At 45.7% G+C, this 5,000-nt stretch overlaps 9 non-coding genes across 9 annotated transcripts; all 9 read right to left on the bottom strand.

Annotated features, from left to right (window-relative positions):
- Positions 1–698: 698 nt before the first annotated feature.
- Positions 699–780, bottom strand: trnas-uga. Its single transcript has one exon. It is a non-coding gene; the product is annotated as a tRNA-Ser (tRNA).
- Positions 781–1,111: 331 nt separating this feature from the next.
- Positions 1,112–1,193, bottom strand: trnas-aga. The gene has a single exon. It is a non-coding gene; the product is annotated as a tRNA-Ser (tRNA).
- A 510-nt stretch (positions 1,194–1,703) lies between these two features.
- trnag-ucc lies at positions 1,704–1,775 on the bottom strand. The gene has a single exon. It is a non-coding gene; the product is annotated as a tRNA-Gly (tRNA).
- Positions 1,776–2,251: 476 nt separating this feature from the next.
- trnag-ucc lies at positions 2,252–2,323 on the bottom strand. Its single transcript has one exon. It is a non-coding gene; the product is annotated as a tRNA-Gly (tRNA).
- A 390-nt stretch (positions 2,324–2,713) lies between these two features.
- trnag-ucc lies at positions 2,714–2,785 on the bottom strand. The gene has a single exon. It is a non-coding gene; the product is annotated as a tRNA-Gly (tRNA).
- Positions 2,786–3,132: 347 nt separating this feature from the next.
- On the bottom strand, positions 3,133–3,214 carry trnas-uga. Its single transcript has one exon. It is a non-coding gene; the product is annotated as a tRNA-Ser (tRNA).
- A 331-nt stretch (positions 3,215–3,545) lies between these two features.
- Positions 3,546–3,627, bottom strand: trnas-aga. Its single transcript has one exon. It is a non-coding gene; the product is annotated as a tRNA-Ser (tRNA).
- Positions 3,628–4,137: 510 nt separating this feature from the next.
- On the bottom strand, positions 4,138–4,209 carry trnag-ucc. The gene has a single exon. It is a non-coding gene; the product is annotated as a tRNA-Gly (tRNA).
- A 475-nt stretch (positions 4,210–4,684) lies between these two features.
- trnag-ucc lies at positions 4,685–4,756 on the bottom strand. The gene has a single exon. It is a non-coding gene; the product is annotated as a tRNA-Gly (tRNA).
- Between the last annotated feature and the right edge of the window lie 244 nt (positions 4,757–5,000).

The following is a 5,000-nucleotide window of genomic DNA, read 5'->3' as shown; positions in this document are numbered from 1 at the left end:
AAAAGTGAAATATAAAAAATCTCCCACTGTTGAGTTGTCATGAACGGGGAAATTAGCTAAAGAGACCAAAACCCTTTCTTGTACCAGGCTGTAAACGCGTTTGTTTTTGCCGTAAAGCTGGGCATTTCAACATGCAGCATGGGGGTCTGCGCAGAATGACTGGCTTTTGGAGCCAGCCTCATTGGAGGCAATTGGAGTAACTCCAGCATTTGGCACTTTCGCGCTGGCTTGGTTTGTCAGCCACGGAAGTCGCCGCTTGCTTTGTAAACAACGAAACAGAACTGTGATGGCCGGGAATCGAACCCGGGTCAACTGCTTGGAAGGCAGCTATGCTCACTATACCACCATCGCTGTGAAAGAGGAGGATTTCACCGCAGAGAAGAATGTAGTTTGACAGACCTGTAACTAATAGTAGTTATTGACTACGCAAGCTACGCTGCAAGAAACTAAATGATAACAGAGTGGATATTGTATGTAGTCATTCTATGAAGTAAAGGACTGTGCAGAAGAGCAAATATCGCAGGTCCAGTCTAACATCTAGAATCACTCATTTGAAAGCAACCAGATTCAGTGTTTCATTCTTGAAGGCATTTCACTACTCATCCAAGAGGTCCCTCCAGTGCTCCCAGCTGGTGGGGAGACATGAGAATTCTCAGAATTAGATCAGACAACACGTGAACAAGATTAAGGCGTCGCATCGTTGTCGGCAGGATTCGGACCTGCGCGGGGAGACCCCAATGGATTTCAAGTCCATCGCCTTAACCACTCGGCCACGACAACCACCATGCTAAGAAACTATTGTTGGGGTATCAAATGCATACATGTCACACCTCAACGCCACAACGGGAAGAGGAGGAGGAACAAGGGACAGGAAGAAGAAGGTACACCAAGCAGAGAAGGGAAGAATGTATTTTGACATACCTGTAACTAGCGCAGGTCCAGTCCAACATCTAGAATCACTCATTTGAAAGCAACCAGATTCAGTGTTTCATTCTTGAAGGCATTTCACTACTCATCCAATAGGTCCCTCCAGTGCTCCCAGCTGGTGGGGAGACATGAGAAATCTCAGAATTAGAACAGACAGCACGTGAACAAGATTAAGGCGTCGCATCGTTGTCGGCAGGATTCGGACCTGCGCGGGGAGACCCCAATGGATTTCTAGTCCATCGCCTTAACCACTCGGCCACGACAACCACGGTGATGAGAAACTGTTGTTGGGGTATCAAATGGATACATGTCATAGGTGTTGTTCCACCAAAAGCACACTACAGTACAACATTCATATAATCACCTCACAAGGAGCTTCACAGACAGTTTGTAAGGGCAGTATTGCAATGTTGTCGCCGTGGTAGCGACTTGCCTGTGACGGCACCCACCTGCCACTCAAAGCAGCCATGCCCTTAATTATGCGTACCTTTAAGCCTTAACAATATTAAATGGGTGAATTATATAAAAATTCACCCAACGTACAGTTGTCATGAACAGGGAGATTAGCTATAGAGACCAAAACCCTTTTTTGTACCAGGCTGTAAAAGTGTTTATTGCTGCTATAAAGTTGGGCATTTCGCCATGGGGATGTACATGGACTGACTCTTTTTTGGAACCAGCCTCAAGTGGCCATTGGACATACTGCAGTCTTTTGCAATGTCTTCATTTTTCAGCCCCAGGGAACGCCGCTTGCTTTATGAACAAGGAAACAGAACTGCGATGGCCGGGAATCGAACCCGGGTCAACTGCTTGGAAGGCAGCTATGCTCACCACTATACCACCATCGCTGTGAAAGGTGAGGATTTTACTGCCAACTCAACAGTTTATATCAATGTAAGAATTCAACAGGAAGAGGAGGAGGAACAAGGGACAGGAGGAGGGAGGTACACCAAGCAGAGAAGGGAAGAATGTATTTTGACATACCTGTAACTAATAGTAATATTATTATTGACTACAGAAGCTACGCTGCAAAAAAGTAATGTAAAAGTGAAATATAAAAAATCTCTCACTGTTGAGTTGTCATGAACGGGGAAATTAGCTAAAGAGACCAAAACCCTTTCTTGTACCAGGCTGTAAACTTGTTTGTTTTTGCCGTAAAGCTGGGCATTTCAACATGCAGCATGGGGGTCTACGCAGAATGACTGGCTTTTTGGAGCCAGCCTCAAGTGGCCATTGGAGTAACTCCAGCATTTGGCAGTTTCGCGCTGGCTTGGTTTGTCAGCCACGGAAGTCGCCGCTTGCTTTGTAAACAACGAAACGGAACTGCGATGGCCGGGAATCGAACCCGGGTCAACTGCTTGGAAGGCAGCTATGCTCACCACTATACCACCATCGCTGTGGAAGAGGAGGATTTCACCGCAGAGAAGAATGTAGTTTGACAGACCTGTAACTAATAGTAATATTATTATTGACTACAGAAGCTACGCTGCAAAAAAGTAATGTAAAAGTGAAATATAAAAAATTCTCCCACTGTTGAGTTGTCATGAACGGGGAAATTAGCTAAAGAGACCAAAACCCTTTCTTGTACCAGGCTGTAAACTCGTTTGTTTTTGCCGTAAAGCTGGGCATTTCAACATGCAGCATGGGGGTCTACGCAGAATGACTGGCTTTTGGAGCCAGCCTCATTGGAGGCAATTGGAGTAACTGCAGCATTTGGCACTTTCGCGCTGGCTTGGTTTGTCAGCCACGGAAGTCGCCGCTTGCTTTGTAAACAATGAAAGGGAACTGCGATGGCCGGGAATCGAACCCGGGTCAACTGCTTGGAAGGCAGCTATGCTCACCACTATACCACCATCGCTGTGAAAGAGGAGGATTTCACCGCAGAGAAGAATGTAGTTTGACAGACCTGTAACTAATAGTAGTTATTGACTACGCAAGCTACGCTGCAAGAAACTAAATGATAACAGAGTGGATATTGTATGTAGTCATTCTATGAAGTAAAGGACTGTGCAGAAGAGCAAATATCGCAGGTCCAGTCCAACATCTAGAATCACTCATTTGAAAGCAACCAGATTCAGTGTTTCATTCTTGAAGGCATTTCACTACTCATCCAAGAGGTCCCTCCAGTGCTCCCAGCTGGTGGGGAGACATGAGAATTCTCAGAATTAGATCAGACAACACGTGAACAAGATTAAGGCGTTGCATCGTTGTCGGCAGGATTCGGACCTGCGCGGGGAGACCCCAATGGATTTCAAGTCCATCGCCTTAACCACTCGGCCACGACAACCACCATGCTAAGAAACTATTGTTGGGGTATCAAATGCATACATGTCACACCTCAACGCCACAACGGGAAGAGGAGGAGGAACAAGGGACAGGAAGAAGAAGGTACACCAAGCAGAGAAGGGAAGAATGTATTTTGACATACCTGTAACTAGCGCAGGTCCAGTCCAACATCTAGAATCACTCATTTGAAAGCAACCAGATTCAGTGTTTCATTCTTGAAGGCATTTCACTACTCATCCAATAGGTCCCTCCAGTGCTCCCAGCTGGTGGGGAGACATGAGAAATCTCAGAATTAGAACAGACAGCACGTGAACAAGATTAAGGCGTCGCATCGTTGTCGGCAGGATTCGGACCTGCGCGGGGAGACCCCAATGGATTTCTAGTCCATCGCCTTAACCACTCGGCCACGACAACCACGGTGATGAGAAACTGTTGTTGGGGTATCAAATGGATACATGTCATAGGTGTTGTTCCACCAAAAGCACACTACAGTACAACATTCATATAATCACCTCACAAGGAGCTTCACAGACAGTTTGTAAGGGCAGTATTGCAATGTTGTCGCCGTGGTAGCGACTTGCCTGTGACGGCACCCACCTGCCACTCAAAGCAGCCATGCCCTTAATTATGCGTACCTTTAAGCCTTAACAATATTAAATGGGTGAATTATATAAAAATTCACCCAACGTACAGTTGTCATGAACAGGGAGATTAGCTATAGAGACCAAAACCCTTTTTTGTACCAGGCTGTAAAAGCGTTTATTGCTGCTATAAAGTTGGGCATTTCGCCATGGGGATGTACATGGACTGACTCTTTTTTGGAACCAGCCTCAAGTGGCCATTGGACATACTGCAGTCTTTTGCAATGTCTTCATTTTTCAGCCCCAGGGAACGCCGCTTGCTTTATGAACAAGGAAACAGAACTGCGATGGCCGGGAATCGAACCCGGGTCAACTGCTTGGAAGGCAGCTATGCTCACCTCTATACCACCATCGCTGTGAAAGGTGAGGATTTTACTGCCAACTCAACAGTTTATATCAATGTAAGAATTCAACAGGAAGAGGAGGAGGAACAAGGGACAGGAGGAGGGAGGTACACCAAGCAGAGAAGGGAAGAATGTATTTTGACATACCTGTAACTAATAGTAATATTATTATTGACTAGAGAAGCTATGCTGCAAAAAAGTAATGTAAAAGTGATATATAAAAAATCTCCCACTGTTGAGTTGTCATGAACGGGGAAATTAGCTAAAGAGACCAAAACCCTTTCTTGTACCAGGCTGTAAACGCGTTTCTTTTTGCTGTAAAGCTGGGCATTTCAACATGCAGCATGGGGGTCTACGCAGAATGACTGGCTTTTGGAGCCAGCCTCAAGTGGCCATTGGAGTAACTCCAGCATTTGGCAGTTTCGCGCTGGCTTGGTTTGTCAGCCACGGAAGTCGCCGCTTGCTTTGTAAACAACGAAACGGAACTGCGATGGCCGGGAATCGAACCCGGGTCAACTGCTTGGAAGGCAGCTATGCTCACCACTATACCACCATCGCTGTGGAAGAGGAGGATTTCACCGCAGAGAAGAATGTAGTTTGACATACCTGTAACTAATAGTAATATTATTATTGACTACAGAAGCTACGCTGCAAAAAAGTAATGTAAAAGTGAAATATAAAAAATCTCTCACTGTTGAGTTGTCATGAACGGGGAAATTAGCTAAAGAGACCAAAACCCTTTCTTGTACCAGGCTGTAAACTCGTTTGTTTTTGCCGTAAAGCTGGGCATTTCAACATGCAG

This window comes from Thunnus albacares, chromosome 16, assembly GCF_914725855.1.
Source record: "Thunnus albacares chromosome 16, fThuAlb1.1, whole genome shotgun sequence".
NCBI lineage: Eukaryota > Metazoa > Chordata > Actinopteri > Scombriformes > Scombridae > Thunnus > Thunnus albacares.
Note: the sequence above shows the minus strand (reverse complement) of the source record. Positions and strands in the feature narration are given on the sequence as shown.